The sequence below is a fragment of the Pogona vitticeps genome, chromosome 1, assembly GCF_051106095.1.
Source record: "Pogona vitticeps strain Pit_001003342236 chromosome 1, PviZW2.1, whole genome shotgun sequence".
Lineage (NCBI taxonomy): Eukaryota > Metazoa > Chordata > Lepidosauria > Squamata > Agamidae > Pogona > Pogona vitticeps.
Genome location: NC_135783.1, coordinates 274,440,863 through 274,460,516, shown reverse-complemented (window position 1 = coordinate 274,460,516; position 19,654 = coordinate 274,440,863). Strand labels below are relative to the sequence as shown.

Sequence of the window (19,654 nt, the reverse complement as noted above, 5' to 3'; positions counted from 1 at the left end):
AGGAAAAATCTCTGGTCTTGAGCAATGATGCCTGCCAAAAATCTTGCTATGTTAGGCAAGGCTAGGACATTGCTTCTTCTCCACCAGTTTTCCCTCACTTCTAGAGCATGGACAGCTGGTCTTTCTTTTCCTCTGTTATGCTTGTTTATTTCTGCTATTAGAATTGAAATAAACAGCAGCCTGGCCTCATGTGAGTATTTCTAGACTGTGAATTTTGCATAGTGGAAGAATCATATCTGAATGTACCATTATATGGGAAACTCGACACACATTTAAAAATGCATCATTATGTTGAAAGTAAGGGGATTTCTGTCTTACATGCTAGTTTTTGCAAGTTGTCTTCAACCAGTATCAGAGAGATATTGTCTAGAAGAGAAAAACTGTTAGAATTCATTCTTGAAGAATGTGAAAAATGCTGTTGCATATTGGTAAATCCATCCATTCTAGAACAGTGGTTCTTAACCTTTGTTACTCGGATGCTTTTGAACAGCAACTCCCAGAAACCCCAGCCAGCACAGTTGGTGGTGAAGGCTTCTGGGAGTTGCAGTCCAAAACTCCTGAGTAACCCAAGGTTAAGAACCAGTGTTCTAGAAAATCCCCTCTGTTCTTAGCCCATATACTGTTCTTCATCAGCAATGGGGGAAATTGTTTTTGAAAGACATGAATGAGCTGCATTGGACTTCCTTCTGAAATTTAAGCTATTAAAAATTAATTGATTTTTTTTTCAAATTCTTTGAAAAATAAACACATTGTTCAGCACAGCTGTTTCAGTGATACCTTGGAAGAAAGACATCTGTCAGAGTATTCATGGCCTGCTTTTTCAGCATTTCTTTGTGAATGGAAAGAGACAGTCTATCAGTCTGAAATGGTAGAATAATGAATCACGTGAGAATGAGGGTTTGCCACCAGGAAAAATTGGCAAAAGATGCAGTCCCTGTTTAGAGCTCCTATTTGGTATATTTTCGAGCTGTAGCTACTCTCGAATTTCTTCAAAACCCTGTTGTTTACTAAAGGAGTGCAAAATGTTGACATCTAAATGCATAGGTTGATGGATAGATGGAAGCGTGATTGGGGCTATAACAGAAACAACAGTAATCCTCTAAAAACTTGGCAAAGTATCAGACAACTTGAAATACCAGCCACCTTTCTAGGATCAAGCCATGATAAAGATTCTGTACTACCTGCTGTGTGGATACTGTCTCAAACATAAAGGCAGGGCTGCTTCCACATTAGATATTTATTCTTGCATAACCATAATATACCATCCTGCAGGATGAAGTTTATTGTGCTTGGCAGTTTATTCTGCTCTTAAGTGGTAAAAACATTTGTCATCTTGGCCCAGCATTTGCTGAGTTATTTCCAATAATTGAAATATTTTTGTCAGTCTAATTGGATTTAACAAGACTGGAAGCTGGTGAAGCAGCCAGTTAGTATATACAACAGTACATAAGGCCTGATTCAGTAGAAGGCATCTCCTGATGTTCCTATGACATTCCTCAGTGACAGAGGTGCAGGCACACAACTCTATTGAAAATGTCCCCCTAACATGCTCGTTTTTTGCTTCTCTTCTATCAGGCAGATGCTGTCTAATCCAATAACACCAGACATTTGCAAAGTCAAAGAACTGGCAATTTCCCAGGTCAAACAACTGCCTTTTGAGTCAGCTATTTTAATGAATGTTTCTTTAAGACGTTTTTATTTTTTTCTCCTGGTGTTGGACAAGAGCTGCTGATTTAATTCTTGTAAGTGGATTAGTGCTGATATTTTAAACTGTATGTTTAGGTATCTGTGAAGATTCTCAGTCATCCAGGTGAGGTTATTTGGAAGTTGAGTCATAGCAACCGGACTTCTTTCTTGTTAGTTTAAATGTTTCACTACTCATCCAAGCAGCTTCTTTTGTCTGAGAAGAGTTGGTAGGAGATCCCTGATATATCCTCCACATTGTTTTCATTCCTCCCTGGTCTGAATAGGCTCATTAGATGAACAAAGGACTGACTGAAAATCCCATACACAGGAATATATGTTTAGGTGTTTCTTTTTTTAAAAAAAGACATTCTATACTCTACCTTCAGTTTCTAATAAGTTGCAAAGTGGATTGTACATTTTGAAACAAATAAATAATCTGTTTGGAATTAGTTTCCATTGGTATGTTGACATGTGGCGAATATCACAGTGTACTGGCACCACAAGCTATTCACTCAGTAGTCTATCAGGTTGAAGATAGTTATAGAAAGTTGTTAAAACAGACACTCATAAGGGTTGTACTATGACAAGGAGTAATATGACAGGGTTGTAGTATGAGGGCTGTAGTACAAAAACAAGAGGACTGTAGTACAGCAATGAAACAGCAGAGTTGGAAACAACTCTATTGTTAGTGCAAGAACGCAGAAAATTCTGCAGAGTTAGTAGACTAAAGTCCAGTCCAGGCGGTCCAAAAGAATCACGCACACGCAGGCAGCTTCTCCAACACCAGTGCGTATTTACAGGCTATATATAGCAGTGCAGTCCAGCAGCATAACACCATAACACTCATCAGAACAGGAGGAAGTACATCTACTGTACAGAGTACACATATATGTACATCTGTCTGTGTCCAGTCACATTAGACATTGCATCATACATGAGTCAGCCCTCATGAGTTATCATGACTCAGCATTTCTACACACATGTTCATTATGGCTGCTCATTAACACACCTTATTCTGCTCAGGCTTGTAAATTTACCTTGACATCCATCAACTCGACCCTTGTTTTTTGTTCAAAGTGGAGTCAGAAAGTGACTTTCAGAGGGAATGGGGAGGGTTGTAGTCCAAAGATCTAAATTCCCTGCTGGTGTAGAATGTCATCAGTGTCCACTGCCACACTCCTTCCACATTTATCTGTTTTGTCAACATGGGAGCCATTAAGTGCCTCCACTTGGGTGCTAATGGACCACCGGTTTCTGATTTCTATATTAGCCAGGTTTTCTGTACAGAGGCAAGAGACTCTATGCTATATACATTTGTATTTTACTTTTCCCTAGGGTCCCAGAATTGGGCATATGGTTCTTGTTCTAGTTCATTATCATCACCCCCTTCTCAATGGCTTAAGTATTTGGCTGCGGATTCAGATGTTGGGAGTTTGATTCCCCATTATGCTTCCCTGATGGGCTGGACTTGATGATCCATAGAGTCTCTTCTAGTTCTGCAGTTCTATTATTCTAAAATTATAGCTGGTGTGTCCTATGTCTGCAAACACTTTCTAAGTAGATTACACTGAGAAATGAGTAGCCCAAGGTCAGTAGTGCCCATTTCCCCATTCTTGAATGGCCCTGCGAATGGTTGCTTCAGCAGATACTCAGCTCAAGCTAAAAGTTTATATCGAGGCTCCAAGGAAAACTGGCATACAGTTAAAATATCAAGTTTTCACAGGACTCTGTAACTTAGATAGACACATGAACACTATCTTTTGGCCAGAATCCCATTGGTGTTCAAAGGTTTGCATAATTTACCATAGCTAATTGTGGCTAATTGATGAGGCACTGGGGCACATCTCACTTACTTGTGTAATCAGACATGTGATTATGGCTCATTCATGAAATGAATAGACCAGTCAGGCATATGACCAAGGTGTGCCCTAGCACCTTGTCAATTAGCTATGGCAAATCACGCAAACCCCGGTAGGATTCTGGCTTTCATTTTATTGGATGGCTTGAAAATTTCACTGATCGCAGGCAAGGTGCATACATAATCACAGTATTCTCTACTTTTGAAAACAATATTTTGAACTAATAGTTATGTGCTGAAACCAGCATATTGAACATTTAGTTGAAGTAAATTCACTATGAAATTTTAATAAGGTGTCATTACATTTCTCTTCAAGGATCACACTGTGGGGTTTTTTTCCCCCTTCATTTTAGTAGTCGGAAAAATTCAGCTGCTTGTCAGTCATGCCACAGCTTTTTAGAAACACAAGGTTAAATATAATGATGGTTTGTGTGGATGGTTTACATTAGGATGTGTGTGTGTTGTGTTTCTTGGACTCTACGTCTAGCAGGCTCAAGCCAGAGGAATCAGACATGCTAGTTGTGGTTGGAAAGTGCAAACCTTGCAAAAGTAGAAAATTGTTGCTACAGTTGTTGGTTCAGAACAGCTTTTGCTGACTGCACAGTGGTGTGTACCTGCCGCAAAAAGCACACGTGTGGAACAAGAAACTTTAAACAAAAAAATCTTGAGTGCTTCTTTTAAAATAAAAGAAAGCTTAAGGTGAGCTTCTAAATTCATGCCCAGAGGCCCACCAGAGGTCTGCAAATTCTGCTTAAGTTTTGAGTTCCAAAATAAAACTTCTACTTAATAGCTATATATAATAATTGGAGACATTTCCTTCTGCCACATCATTTTTAGATTTAGGAATGTTCTGCAGTCAACATCCAGCCACGTACCTTCAGCTCAGGATTTTTCATCTGCCTGTGGGTTGTCTTTTGAGTTGTAAATACAGCAGATAAGTGGGATTGAACTTCAAAAGGGTATTTCATATGCAACCTCTGCTTTTGGACCTCACAGGGAGAGTCTAGGCAAAATGTTGAGAAAGGATATCTTGGACCCAGAATGGCTTGCAGGGGAAGGGATGATATATGGCAATGGTTCCCAACTTTGGATCCTCAAAAGTTCTTGCACTACGACTCCAAAAAAATCATAGCACAGCTAGTGGTAAAGGTTTCTAGGAATTTTAGACCAAGAATATCTGGGGACCCATGATTGGGAACCACTGGTATAGGGGATTATTCCTTACCCTGGTCCATTTGGATATTTTGGCCAGGAGTCCTTGTGTGGCCAAAGGTTATCATAGGAGTTGTAGTCTAAAACAGCTGGAAGGCACCAACTTTGGTAGAGCTGGTATAGGAATGATAAAGAGGTAGGAAGTTGAATGATGGCACTTCGAGATGACTCCTGTCATTTGAAAATTGCTCCAGCTTTAAACCCTCCTTCCACAAATCCAATGTGTGGCAAGTCCTAGAAAAAAACTCTGATGACATCATTTTTCACAGAGGGAAGACTTTGTTTCTTCCTGAACATATGGGAGTGTTCTTTCACCAGTTAGTGGGTTCAAAGGTCATTCCAACTATTCCATGCTCTTCACTTCAAGACTATAGCCAGAAATAAATTTGTCCCACCACCAGTATCTCACAATCTGGAGGAATTTAAGATCATTCTAGATTCTCTTTCTCAAAACCCAGATAATTTCTCCTCGTTCCAATTTCATTCTCCTTAGTTAAAAAGACATTTTGCTTATGCAAAGCTTGAGACTTTCTGAAAACTAAGTTGTGTAGCCCTAGTCTTAAAAACATAATAACATCTGGACTCTGAGTTTCCTAAAGATATTGTCTTGGAAGGATCTTTACACAATCCTCCCAGGGATTGTAGGTAATTATACTAACACTGAGAGACCCTTTAGGGTATACAGTTGCTGTTGGTATTAATAGCAGCAAGAATGTCTAAACTAGTGATGGTCAGGATGTACTGTAAAACTCAACATGTCCATGAATCACCAGCCCTCACACAACAGTTTCTGCTTGTGATAACTGAGTTTCGCTATCATCACAAGTTAGTGATTATTGCACCCAGAAGGCTCATGAAGAGAGACTGGCAGCAGTATGTTATAAATATAAGGCCATTTGGTAACCATCAGTATGAAATCAGCCAACTATTCTAGTGTAAAGCAAGTATACCCATTGTAACGACCTCCTTCTACCTCACCAAGGAAGGTCGCTACGTCACTCCACTGTTACTCTTCTGGTAGTCTGCCACCAACCATCCCCTGCAATAAGTATCTTCAGACCGGAATGGATTTCAAACAAAATAACTAAAGTTTATTGATTGGTACATTAAGATTGGTATAACAAATAAACCAGGTAATCACATAAAGAAAGGCTCTAGCTCACACAGACTCATATCTCCACACAATCTGATCACTATCTCATCTCAACACTCACAGATCCTGATGTGCCCCTCACACACATTCACACCCCTATATATCCCAGCTCCTCCCCCTGATGTCCCGCCTTCTGACCACCATTGGATGTTAACACTCCAGCCTAAACCTTGAAGGACAGGTGACATCATAGCTGTTTGTAACATACCTCCCCCCTTTATAAGTTGTTTTGTGGGGGAAAGCTAGATTGCTTTTCTCCCAAAACAACTAGGAGTAGAGTCAACACATTTCCATAAAATTACATTACCCAAATACTTACCACATTAATCATCTTTTCACTCTAGAACATCACAACACATTACAGCATTTCTTCCATTTCAAATACTTATCATCAATATTCAACATACACTTAAATTGTTCTGTTCATCAAAAAAATAGTTACACACAATAACTCATTTCCATATACATATACAGAACAACATTTCAACAAACCCATATTCATAAACAGTTAAACCACTTTAGCCAATTTACAAAGTCCATCTGGTCATCTTCACTCTTCTGGTCTTCGGGATAAGGCGTTAGCCACACAGTTCATCGTCCCTTTGACTACCTTAACCTCGAAGTCGAAATCCTGTAACAGCAAGGCCCACCTCATCAGTTTACTATTGTGGGTTTTCATAGTCTTTAACCACCTCAGTGGGGAGTGGTCCGTACAAAGGATAAAATGTCTCCCCCAGATGTATGGCGATAACTTCTGAACCGCATAAACAATGGCAAGACACTCTTTCTCCACGGTAGCTAAGTGTCTCTCTCCTTTCTGAAGCTTTTTACTAAGGTAGGACACTGGATGCTGGTCTCCGTTGTCATCAGCTTGACACAAGACAGCTCCTACCCCGGCGTTGGATGCATCTGTGTACACAATAAACTCTCGGTCGAAGTCTGGGGCACGCAACACTGGATAGTGGATTAGCGCCTCCTTCAACTTCTGGAACGCCTCCTCGCAGTCACTGGTCCATGGGATGTGGTCATCAGTCTTCTTCCTCGTCAGCTCGGTCAGCGGCGCTGCCATCTCGCTGAACCTAGGAATAAATTTCCTATAGTAGCCTATCAGACCAAGAAATGATCTTACTCTTTTCTTGGTATTGGGTCTAGGTCAATCACGTACTGCCTCTACCTTTGCTTCCAGGGGCTTGATTACTCCTCCCCCTACAACATGACCCAAATACTTTATTTCTGCGCTACCCAGCTGGCATTTGCTTGCTTTCACGGTTAGCCCTACCGCACTTAACCTCTGCTAGGTGTCTTAGGTGATCTTCCCAGGTGTTACTGAAGATACCTATGTCATCTATGTAGGCTACTGTAAAATCACTGAGCCCTTGTAAAGTCTGGTCCATCAGCCTTTGGAACGTGGCTGGCGAATTCCTTAGGCCGAAACTGAGGACTCGAAACTCAAATAAACCGAAAGGGCTACAAAAAGCGGTCTTCTCTTGATCTCTAGGATCAATCCTCACCTGCCAAAAACCCTTAACTAGGTCTAATGAAGAGATGTATCGACAACCCCCTATAGTTTCAATCAGTCTGGGCATAGGGTAAGCATCAGGTTTGGTCACAAGGTTTAGTTTCCTATAGTCAACACAGAACCTAACACTTCCATCCGGCTTATCAACCAGAATTATCGGAGTGGACCAAGGGCTAGAAGATGGTACAATGATATTCTCCTTGAGCATTTCATCCAACTCCTTGCGCACCTTGTCCTTATATGTTCCTGTTACTCTGTATGGGGTTACTGCCTGCGGGGGTGCATCTCCAGTATGGATCCTATGCATCACTCCCTTAGCTAACCCAGGCTTGTTTGAAAAGACCTTATAATATTTGGTAACTAGCGATTTCAGTTTTCTCTGCTGATCTAGGGTGAGTGCAGGGCTGATTCTCACCTCCTCTGGGTTGTACCTAACTTCACCCCTACCTTCCCAATAAGGCAAGTGATGTTCCTCCCTATCAGCAGCTTTCATTGTGAATAAAACTCTCTGTTCCTCCCTATAGTAAGGTTTCAGAGCGTTAACATGAACTACCCTCCTGCCTTGGTGTTCTTCTTCCTCAATAATGTAGTTTAGGTCATTCATTTTTGAAATAATCCTATATGGTCCTGCCCAATTTAATTGTAGCTTGTTCCCTTTGAAAGGTTTTAACCAAAGTACCTCATCTCCAGGGCTAAACTGTCTTTCCCTCGCCTTTTTATCGTACCAGGTTTTCTGTCTAGTTTTCTGTGCATGTAGATTTTCTGAAGCTAACTCTAAATTCCTTTTCAGGTCATTCATTAGCGTGTCTATGTAGGTAACTACATCTTGTGGATCATCTTCTGTGATCTGTTCCCAATTCTGTTTAATTAACTCAAGTGGTCCCTTCACTTTCCTCCCAAATAAAAGTTCAAATGGGCTAAAACCTGTACTGGCTTGTGGCACTGATCTATAAGCGAATAATAGTGATTGCAATTTCTGATCCCAGTTGTTTGGATTTTCTGCCAAGTAAGCTCTGATCATTCTCATTAGGGTCCCATTAAACTTTTCAGTTAACCCATTGCTCTGAGGATGATAGGCAGTAGTTTCTAAATGTTTAATCCCACAGATTTGCCATAATCGTTTCATGAGCTTAGAAGTAAAAGATGCTCCTAAATCTGTTATTATTTCTGAAGCAAAGCCCATCTGAGACATATAACTTAATAAGGCATCAGCTACTGTGTTGGTCTCTATGTTACTTAAGGGAATAGCCTCAGGGTATCTAGTGGCATGGTCCACAATAGTGAGAATAAATCTGTTTCCCGTCTTTGTGACCTTAGGCAATGGCCCTACAATGTCCACACCTATGCATTTAAATGGAGTAGAGATCACGGGTAATGGGCATAACTTGGCTTTGGTTCTGTCAGGGTTGTTACCCTGTCTCTGGCAAACATCGCATCTTTGGCAGAAGTTTTTCATTTGCTTCCCTATCTCAGGCCAATAAAAGTTTTGTGTGATCCTTTGCTTGGTCTTGTTTACTCATAAGTGTACAGCAAATATGTCAGAGTGCCCCCTTTCTAAGATCATCTGGTGATATTTTACAGGCACCACTATCTGACTTCGAATCCCATCTCCTCCTTTTGAGATATTCGTCAGTGTCTCTCTGTATAATATTCCCTGCTTGATGTGGAACCTCTCTGGAGTTTCAGGGGTTAACTGCACTCCTGTCACTTTCTCAAAACAACTTTTTAAAGTAAGATCTTCTTTTTGTTCTTGTGAAAATATACTGCTTTTAGGTAACTCAAGTGTAACTGCTTCTGCTTCTTGTCTACCCTCATTTTCTCTCACCTCCTGAACATCAGTAACTTCCTTAGCTGTCTCTGTTTGGTCTTGTGAACGTGTAAGAACTAACACCCTCTTAACATGTTCAGCCAAGTCTGTTCCCACAAGAACAGCGGCTGGCAGTTGCGAAGAAATCCCCACTCTCCAATTTCCCTGCCATCCTTTATAACGCACAAAAACTTCAGCTACTGGCAAAACGATTAACTCTTCCCCTATTCCTTTGATTGTCAGACTCTCCTGAGGTAATATATACTCCTGGGGTATGATATCAGGATGACACAAGGTCACCTGTGAGCAAGTGTCCCTTAGGGCTAAATAGTTGTGATCAAAAATCCCAATATTATCTCCAGCTGCCTCAAAAAGTTGAGAATTTGTTCTAACCAGAAGACAGTGTTTTATTTCAGCCAGAGGGATACTTTCATCACAGCACTCAGCTGTTGTATCAAGTTGTGCTGGCGTTGCTATGGCAACGGTCCCTTCCAGCGGGGGAGTTCTCTGTTCCTTCTGAACACAATAAACAGCTTTTGGCTTGTTTACACTCATATTCTGAGGTAAATTTTCCTTCCTGTGTTTTAGTTTTTCACAATTTGAGACCAAATGTCCTTTTTCTTGGCAGTAATAACATTTTTTGCTGTTCCAAGAGTATTTCTCATCAAATTTTCCCTTTCCCTCCAAATTTTGAGTTCTCTGTTGTTTCTGCTCTGAGGGCTTCCCTCCAAAATGGCTACCTCCACCCTGCTGGCTCCTAACGTGTCCCTGAGAGAATCTATTATAATTTTCCCCTGTCTTCCTCACATTTTTCCCCTCAGAATATATTGGTTTTCTGATCTGTGTTATAAAATCTGCAATCTCTGTGGCTTCTTTCAAGTTTTTAGGCTGCCTTTCCTTGACTTGAAATTTTAATTCCCCCTGTAGAAGAGAATAAAACTGCTCTAGCCCTATAATATCTTTCAATTCTTGAAATGTCTGCACTCCCTCCTGTGCCAACCATTTATCCAAATATCTAGCTAAATTTGCTCCTAACTGTGTGAATGTTTCATCTGGTTTTTTGGTGAGTGATCTGAATCTTTGCCTAAGCTGTTCAGCATTGATGCCATGACGGGCAAATACAAGCTTTTTATACTCAGAATAATCCTTTATTAACTCAATAGGCATTTCAGCGTACACCTCAGCCAGGCTTCCACTAATTAATGATCTCAAAATTGTCATTTTTTCTGACTCCTTTATAGAAAAATCTGTACACGTTCTCTCATAAAGGGAAAAGAAAATTTCGGGACAATCTCCCTTCTTATAGACTGGAAATTTCTTTAGGTCAGCTTTTGACAATTGACCCTCAACAGTACTTGAATTCATATTGTTATTATTATTTTGATTCATCAACTCAAGTCTGCGTAGCTCAAACGCCATTTTCTCTCTCTGTAATCTCTCTTCCATTTCCATTTTCTCTCTTTCTATTTGTGCCTCAATTTCCCTCACTCTCAATTCATGAGCCTGCGCTAACTCAATTCTTCTGAGGTCTCCTAATTCTTCACTTGAAGCCCCTTTCTCCTGAACTGAGAGAATTCTTCCATCCTCCTCACTAAACTGTTCCTCAGAGACAACTGCCTCCTCAAACTGGCTTTGTTCAGTCATTTTTCTCCTTGTCAAGGGCATAATCTTTCACCCAAAAGGTTATTTTCTACTTTCAAGCCCCAGTTTAAAAGAACACTATTTTTTTCTCTACTCTGAGTCTGTGAGATATACTGTCGCTGTCCTTTCCAGCACTGACAGATAGAAACAGTAACTGGGCTCCTGCCCCTTTCGCTAGGCCTCTTACTAAACAGAGTGTATTCTCTTTACTCTGTCTCTGGTACCAATCTTAATTCACACAGCTCTGCCTCTCCTCAGGCTCTGCTGTCTAAATGGAGAGTTCCCTCAGCGTTGCTGTCTTTTGGCTTCCGCTCTGTCCCCTCAGAGTTCCACTAAACTCAGGACAGGACAGCCCCACCACAGCCTCTGCCTTTTGGGTCACTCTTCCCACAAAGATGGTCACCTCAGAGCTTCCCTATCTTAGTCCCCAGTCTGAGTTTCAGCGCCCCTCTACTAGACTTTCTCCCCTTGAGACAAGTCCTAGAAGGTCACCCACGCGTCCACTCAGATGTCCCTGACTAAAATATTTATTTATTTTATTTATTTATTTATTTATTTTATTTCTATCCCGCCTATCTGATCATATTAGACCACTCTAGGCGGCTTACAGTAAAAAACAACAATATAATTTTAAAACTTTACAGCAGAAGCGTAAATGAAAATAAAGAACAGAATAAGAGAAAGATCGTCAAGGGTTTTCTGTTGGGAAGGCCTGCCTATACATCAATGTTTTTAGTTGTTTCTTAAAAATGCCCAGCGAGGGAGCCGCGCGAATCTCAGGGGGCAAGTTGTTCCAAAGGCGAGGAGCCACCGCCGAGAAGGCCCGGTTTCTGGTCTTTTCCTTTCGGGCCTCTCTCGGCGTTAGGCTCCTCAGCCTTATCTCCTGGCTCGCACGAGTGACACGGGTAGATCTTGGTGGGAGAAGGCGTTCCGCCAAGTATCGAGGTCCTAAACCATTTAGGGCTTTATAAGTAAGCGTTAATACTTTGAAATCAATGCGGAATCGGATGGGCAGCCAATGCAATGCGGCCAGAGTGGGGGAGATATGTTGGTATCTTCTCAGCCCACTGAGTAGTCTGGCCGCCGCATTCTGCACCACCTGTAGTTTCCGCAGCAATCTCAAAGGTAGCCCCACGTAGAGCGCATTACAGTGGTCTAATCTCGAGACTACAAGCGCATGCACCAGAGTGGTGAGAGACCCCACATCAAGGTAGGGCCACAGCTGGGCTATCCGCCTGAGATGGAAAAAAGCGGAACGGACCACGGACGCCACCTGGATCTCCATGGTGAGCGCCGGGTCAAGATGGACACCCAAGCTACGGACCCCATCCCTGGCGGGCAGGGTCACCCCCCCGAAAATGAGGGAGTTTCCCATGTCCCCAGGTGTGGGGGCGCCCACCCTCAGTACCTCCGTCTTGTCCGGGTTCAGCCTCAGCCCGTTCTCCTGCATCCATTCCTGTACAGCCTCCAGGCAACGCCGAAGGGACAGAACGGCATCTCCTGCAGTTGGAAAAAAGGAGATGTAGAGCTGTGTGTCATCCGCATATTGATGGCACTGCGCTCCACACCTCCTGATGACCCCTCCCAGCGGCCTCATGTAGATGTTAAACAGCATTGGGGAGATGATCGACCCCTGAGGGACCTCACAATTAAGGCACCACGGGGCCGAAACATTCTTCCCAAGCTGTACTCTCTGGGGACGGTCCTCCAAGAAGGAACGGAGCCAAGCAAAAGCCCGGCCACCTATCCCCAACTCGGCGAGCCTCCCCAGGAGGATACCATGGTCAATGGTATCAAAGGCCGCTGAGATATCGAGGAGGACCAACAGAGACACTTTGCCCCTGTCGGCCTCCCTCAATAAGTCATCACACAGGGCGACCAATGCCGTTTCTGTCCCATGGCGCGGCCTGAAGCCCGACTGGAATGGATCCAGGGCATCTGTTTCATCCAGGAACGCCTGGAGCTGATCGGCCACCACCCTCTCGACTACCTTGCTTAAGAAAGAAACATTGGCGACGGGCCTATAGTTGCCAATTTCGTCCGCCGCCAAACTAGGTTTCTTTCTTATGGGCCTAATGAGTGTTTCCTTGAGGGCAGAGGGAAATCTACCCTCAAGGAAAGACCCATTAATTATTACAGTAGCCCATTCCGTTGTTGAGGGCCTGGCTGCCTTGATTAGCCAGGCCGGGCAGGGGTCCAAAGAGGAGGTGGTGGCACGACAGCGATCAAGCGTCCTGGCCACAGTGTCAGGCGATACGGGCTGAAATGAGTCAAAAGACACCGGGCAAGACGGAGCGCTGGACATCTCAACTCGACTCACTGTATTCAAAAAAGGAGCGAGATCCCGGCGGATGGCCTCCACTTTGGATTTAAAAAATGCTGCAAATTGGTCCGGGGTAAGACTAGGGGGAGGCCTATCTCCCGGGCCAACTCCGGATAGGTCACGTACTATACGGAATAGTTCCGCCTGCTGGTTAGATGCCTCACTTATCCGGTTAGCGAGGTAAGTTCTACTGGCAGCCTTTACCTTGGACTGGTAAATACCCTTGCTCTGGGCGCGATTCAGCTAAGGCTTCACTGGATCTCTTCGTATCCCACAAGCTGGCACCAAAATTTTGTAACGACCTCCTTCTACCTCACCAAGAAAGGTCGCTACGTCACTCCACTGTTACTCTTCTGGTAGTCTGCCACCAACCATCCCCTGCAATAAGTATCTTCAGGCCGGAATGGATTTCAAACAAAATAACTAAAGTTTATTGATTGGTACATTAAGATTGGTATAACAAATAAATCAGGTAATCACATAAAGAAAGGCTCTAGCTCACACAGACTCATATCTCCACACAATCTGATCATTATCTCATCTCAACACTCACAGATCCTGATGTGCCCCTTACACACATTCACACCCCTATATATCCCAGCTCCTCCCCCTGATGTCCCGCCTTCTGACCACCATTGGATGTTAACACTCCAGCCTAAACCTTGAAGGACAGGTGACATCATAGCTGTTTGTAACACCCATTGCCAAACTTTTGGAAACTATTGGACCTTTCATAATAGTTTCTCATTTTGATGGCTTCTCATTTTGTCTTATCTTCATTTTAACTTACTCTGAATCCTGGTAAACTATATGACTGTTACTCTAAAGCAAAGTATGCTGCTTATATACTGCTCCATAGCACTTAAAGCACTCTCTGGGTGGTTTACAAGTTAATTATGAAGGTTTACAAGTAGATAAATAGGGACCACCTCGGTGGGAAGGTAAAACGGCGTTCCCTAGTTGCGCTGGCCACGTGACAATGGAAACTGTCTTCGGACAAGCGCTGGCTCTACGGCTTGAAAAATGGGATGAGCACCGCCCCCTAGAGTCGGACACGACTGGACTGAAAAATGTCAAGGGGAACCTTTACCTTTACCGTTTTACAAGTTAATTATGAAGGCTTCACATTCCTCCCCACCCCCGCGTGAGCTGGGTATTCATTTTACCGACCTCCGTAGGATAGAAGGCTGAGTCAACCTTGAGCTGGCTACTTGGGATTGAACCCCAGGTCATGAGCACAGTTTGGCTGCAGTACAATAGTTTAACCACTGTGCCATGAGGGTCCTGTAACCAGAGAAGGCTCATTGTAGCATTGTTCAGTTGGCCCTTGAAGAATGTATGCAGTCATCTCAACATATTTAACTTGCTATGAGGATAATTATGTCTTTACATCGAGTATTTGTATATGTAATATTTAACCTGTATTTGATTAGGGAAAAGTGACTTTTTGACAGAAGAGGATCTGTTTTGTACAAATTTTAAGGAACTGAACAAGCAATTTTAAGCAGATGGCTCTTAGCCCCTTCCTTTAGCTGCTCTGTGTGGCACCTTTTAATAACTGCATTTAAAAGTTACAGTTTTTATTACATGTTTCAAGTTTATTTTATCTGCATCATTCAAGATTGTTTGTTATACCCTTCAAGTGCATTTTTGCTCCCCCCCCCATCATCTTTTCAGTATTGCTCTAAAATAGGGCTTTCACATAGCTAAAGCCTCTGATACATCCATGAATAGTGGAATCATTTAAACTGATTTCTTTTTCTTAGACTTTTATCCAGCTCAGCTATTCTAACTCAATGGCCAGAATCATGTCAGTTAAAACCAACAACTTAAGTCAAATGGTACAAATCACTGCAATAAATTGCTATGGTAAAGTTGTCTGCACTTGCATTTCTTGTGACATGTTAAGTCACGTGACTGGTGTGTGATGAGAAATACAAGCATTGACTTGTTATCTGGTAGCAATTTGCATCTGCAATTTATGCCATTTGACTTATGCTGGTGAGGTGTAAATAACTGGGATTCTGGCTAATTAAAATTCTTCGGTTGCACATGAAATAGAAGACACATTTTCCGTTTTCTCTTAGGCAGTATTGGTAAAAGCAACCACATTAATGTATTTCTAACTCAGATTCCATATATTACTTAACTTGGCTTTATTACCATCAAATATCAGATAGTAAAAGAGAAGTCTCCTGTTGGAGCACAGCAAAGGTCTATCTACACAGTAACTAACTGAATGGCTATGGAAAGCCTATAAATTTTAAGTGTACTAGTAGTCTCCCATTTGTGTTTCCCCATAACTGGTACTGAAGGTAATATATAGTCACTATTAGTAGTAGTGTTATTCCCAGTGAATTTGTCTAATGCCTTTTAAAATCATCCAAGAAGTGATGGCAATAACTAGATCTTGTAGTAGAAATTTTCATAGTTTATGCGCGAAGGCTTTCACGGCCGGGATCTAATGGTTGTTCTGGGTTTTTTGGGCTCTTTGGCCATGTTCTGAACATAGTTTAACTATTATGTGTAAGAAAATGTTTTTTCACCATTTTAAATCTTCTACTGTTTAGCTTTACTGGGTGGCCTGGGTTCTGCTAATAGGAGGAAGCAAAAATTTCTTCCTATTCACTTGTTTAAATGGTACATAATTTTATACACACTTTTGCTTGCCCACTGCCTGTTTATCTTTGCTTCAAAGTGGGAAAGTCCTCAGAGTTGTGCCTGTTCCTCATATTGAAGTTATTCCAGTTCCAGATCACGAATTCAATCTCAAAAAGGTCTTGTACACTTGTACAGTACCAGCTGATGAGGTATGAAAGCACCTTGGTTCATGTGACAAAATCATATTCCAGTTACTGAAATATCCAGTTACACAAAGAGACTCCACATTCCTATCCTAACTCTAAACTGAAATGGTACCTGTACACTCTGAAGACATTATTATGTTTGGCATCCCAAAAAGTTAGTAAGAAGGAGTAAAGTTGGAAGAAACCCACCAAGACCTAGCCTTGGGTCTAACTAAATCAAAACAGGTCCACAAAATGGGGTCTACAGCACTTTAATGACTGGCCCATTTATCATACCCATTTTTTCATTAAACATTGTCCATGAAAGCTTAAGCTATAATAAATGTGTATGCCTTTAAGATGCAATGGGACTTGCAGTTCTGCTGCAAAAGAGTAATACAGCTACTTCCTTGGAAAATGTTATCTGTCAGTCCCTAGATACCAATACTGCTTTACCAGTTATGAATTGTGCCCTTATGCAAACTGTTGGATCACACCTGCACTTGGTCAGTCCCAGCAGTGGGAGTGGTTACACCATACAGTTAACAACTGTGGTGCAAAAGCTTCCATCAGCCCTTGTCAGCATGGCCCATAGTAAGGAATGACAGAGGCTTCTATTCAACCATATCTTGGAAGCTGTACGGTTCAGCCCTACATAATGCATATTACGTGAATTCTCTCCACTCTCCTACAATTATTGGATAAAACATTTGTAATAAACTACCTGTGGTAGAACCAGAGACACTGCATTTCCATTTTCAATATTTCCTCCCTTAAAAATGTGTCCCACAAATGAGAAATGTGGCATCTTGCTGCCAAAATAGCAATTTTCTTAAAAATTTCCCTTGAGACTGGGAAAAAGATTCAAGTTAAATATGAGAATACTTGATCTCTTTTGAATTGTTGTAATCCATTGCCTTTATGTATTAGATAATTAAAAACTGGTACTGAATAATATATACCTGTTTTGCAAAGTTTTTTTGGGGTGGGAGGGGTTGTTTGTTTTGTTTTTCAGTAGCCATGTACATCTCGTTCCACATCAGCACACATCCCATCTGACAAGAATTGAAACTTACAGGGATGTTGGAAATATTGTTTGAACTTGAAAAGAAAACATGAGCTGAACAATTAGCGGTGATGCCTAGAAGGAAGCAAAGTTATGCCCTGAAGAAAACATTCTTTTTCAGCCAAACACCCCATTCTTATATTTGTTTACGGAAATCAGAAAATGAAATAACTTTCCTTCCAGCTTGTTAGGTAAAGGTAAAGGTTCCCCTTGATGTTTAGTCCAGTCGTGTCCGACTGTCTGGGGCGGTTCTCATCCCCGTCTCCAAGCCGTAGAGCCAGTGTTTGTCCGTAGACAGTTTCCGTTGTCACGTGGCCAGCATGACTAGACATGGAACACTGTTACCTTCCCACCATGGTGGTACTTATTTATCCAGCTTGCTACCCCTTTGTTAAAATAACTCTTTTTCCTCATAACTGAACTACAAATGCCACAATTTTCCTTTTATTTTCCTATCTTTGTGCATCACAAAAATATCACTCATCAAAGTTTCTGACTTTACATGCACAAGACAACATTCCCTTCCCCTTTTCCTCAGCTGTTATAGGACAACCCACTCTTTATTCCTAGATTACTGTTTCATTTAACTGACTGCATTTATTCTAAAATAGAAAAGAGAACAATTCCAAAGGAATCAGTTTGCTTTTGGCATCCATACGTACACATGGGTTAGCACACACTGTGTGAGTACTCTGATTTAATCTATTTGTTTCTGTGGGCTTCTGCATTTTTTTAATGCAACTGCTATTTTATTTACTGATTATCATTATTATTCTCAATGACATAATTTTTTCCTTTCTTTCATAATTCATTAGTAGCTAGACCCTGAGACGATAAATTACCATTATGAACCTGCACGCACAGACAAGTAACTATAGATTATTGTTGAAAGTAAACTAAACCATGTCCTGAATCAGTGGTCCTTTCTTGCCGTTGTCAAGTCACCTCTGAATTATGTTGACCCAATGAATTAATTTTTTTGATTATTTACAATATTTCTATCATGACTTTCTCCCCAAAAGTACCCAAGCCAGCTTACATCATGCATTTCAAAGCTAAAAACAGTAAACATATAAATATTTAGAACAAATAAAACAAGTATTATATTAAATTGGTAACTAAGATCAATATTAAAACATGTTTAAAACAACAGAGCACAACAATCCATTTAAACCCCCTCTCAGACCACCAGTTATTAAGGAAAATCCTGCATGAAGAGAAATGTCTTTGCCTGCCTTTGGAAGAAAAATGGGGTCAGCCTGGCTTCCCATGAGAGGGAGTTCCAGAATCTGGGCGTAGTGACAGAGAAGGCTCTCTTCTGTGTCCCCACCAAGCACAACTGTGGCATGCATCAGGAGGCAGGCAAGTTTTCGCCCATCCCATTCTTACTTCAGGTGTTTTGGTAATGTGAGGAAGACACAGTACTTGGGTCGCAGCTGCAGGTAGTGCAAAAGATGAGATTTGGTGAGTTCCCTTGGGACACCTGAGGACGGTGTCAATCAGCCCATTTCCCTGATTGGTAGAACAAGGAGTATATGAAGGGGAATGGAGTTAAAGGAATCTCCCAGGCAGCAGTGCAGCTAGGGTCTTGAGGCTTGGTGACGGAAGCCATGGGAGGATTCCTGCAGATGGGCAGCTGAAGATGTGCTAGTCAGAGGCAGCACACTTCAGCAATTGGAACTCGCTCTTGGTGGCCTGCTCCAATTGTAAATGATACACTGGGGTCAGATGATAATTTCGCACTACAGTAGGCCCCCTTGTAAAAGGGGAATTAAAAGTTTAAGTAGTTTAATAAAGTTGTGGTCCTAGTTTCTTTTCTCTTTATTCTGGTCTGGGTAGGCAAAGTTCAGACTTGATTTGCTCTAGGACCCACTTGTATGTCTTTCTCGCAGTCCAGGGTATCTATAAAACTCCTCCAGGACTATATTTCAAATGAATCAATTTCTTTTCCTCAGCAGTGTTGGGAAGGTTTTCCCAACCAGTAGTACACTGTATCCACCTGGAAAGTGTCCACATCAGGAAAAGCCAAGGTACAGTGGCTGAGTGGTCAGTGGATCATATTTGTAGTGGCCAATGCCTTGATATCATAATGCCCATGAGTTACCATCATGCCCTTGAAGCTTGACCATGCCAGGAGCTTGTAGGAGTTGCAAGTCAAAAATAAGTGAATAAGCTCTGGTTTAAATTAACATGCATTCCTGTAATTTTATTTGGCTTAGCATCGTACTGGATCATACTCAGATCATGTGATTTGGCAAATATATTTTCTTGTGCTAGTTGTACACCATCGCCTACCCTGAATAAACAGCTCAGGAAATGGAGCAAGGCCACATTGAGGAAAACTTGGTTGTGGAAAAGTGCCACTTACACATTTTGTCTCAAAAGTTGTTCTTCCGAACTCTGCTGCACACTCTGATCCTATAGGTCTTCCTTTGAAATAATAGTGATCACAGTCACATAAAGACGCTTTGAATGTTAAATCAGGTCAGAGCTTAGTTACTTATTTTTGGCCTGCAACTCCTAGAAGCTCCTAGTATAGTCATGTTTTGTGAGCATTGTGGTAGTAATGGGGAAAGATATAGTGGCACCTTCTGCTACTCCAT

At 41.8% G+C, this 19,654-nt stretch overlaps 1 protein-coding gene across 4 annotated transcripts in view; it reads left to right on the top strand.

The window, feature by feature from the left end:
• BBOX1 (gamma-butyrobetaine hydroxylase 1) overlaps positions 1-19,654 on the top strand; it is a 67,024-nt gene that overhangs the window by 23,939 nt on the left and 23,431 nt on the right. The gene's annotated exons all lie outside the window — the stretch shown is intronic.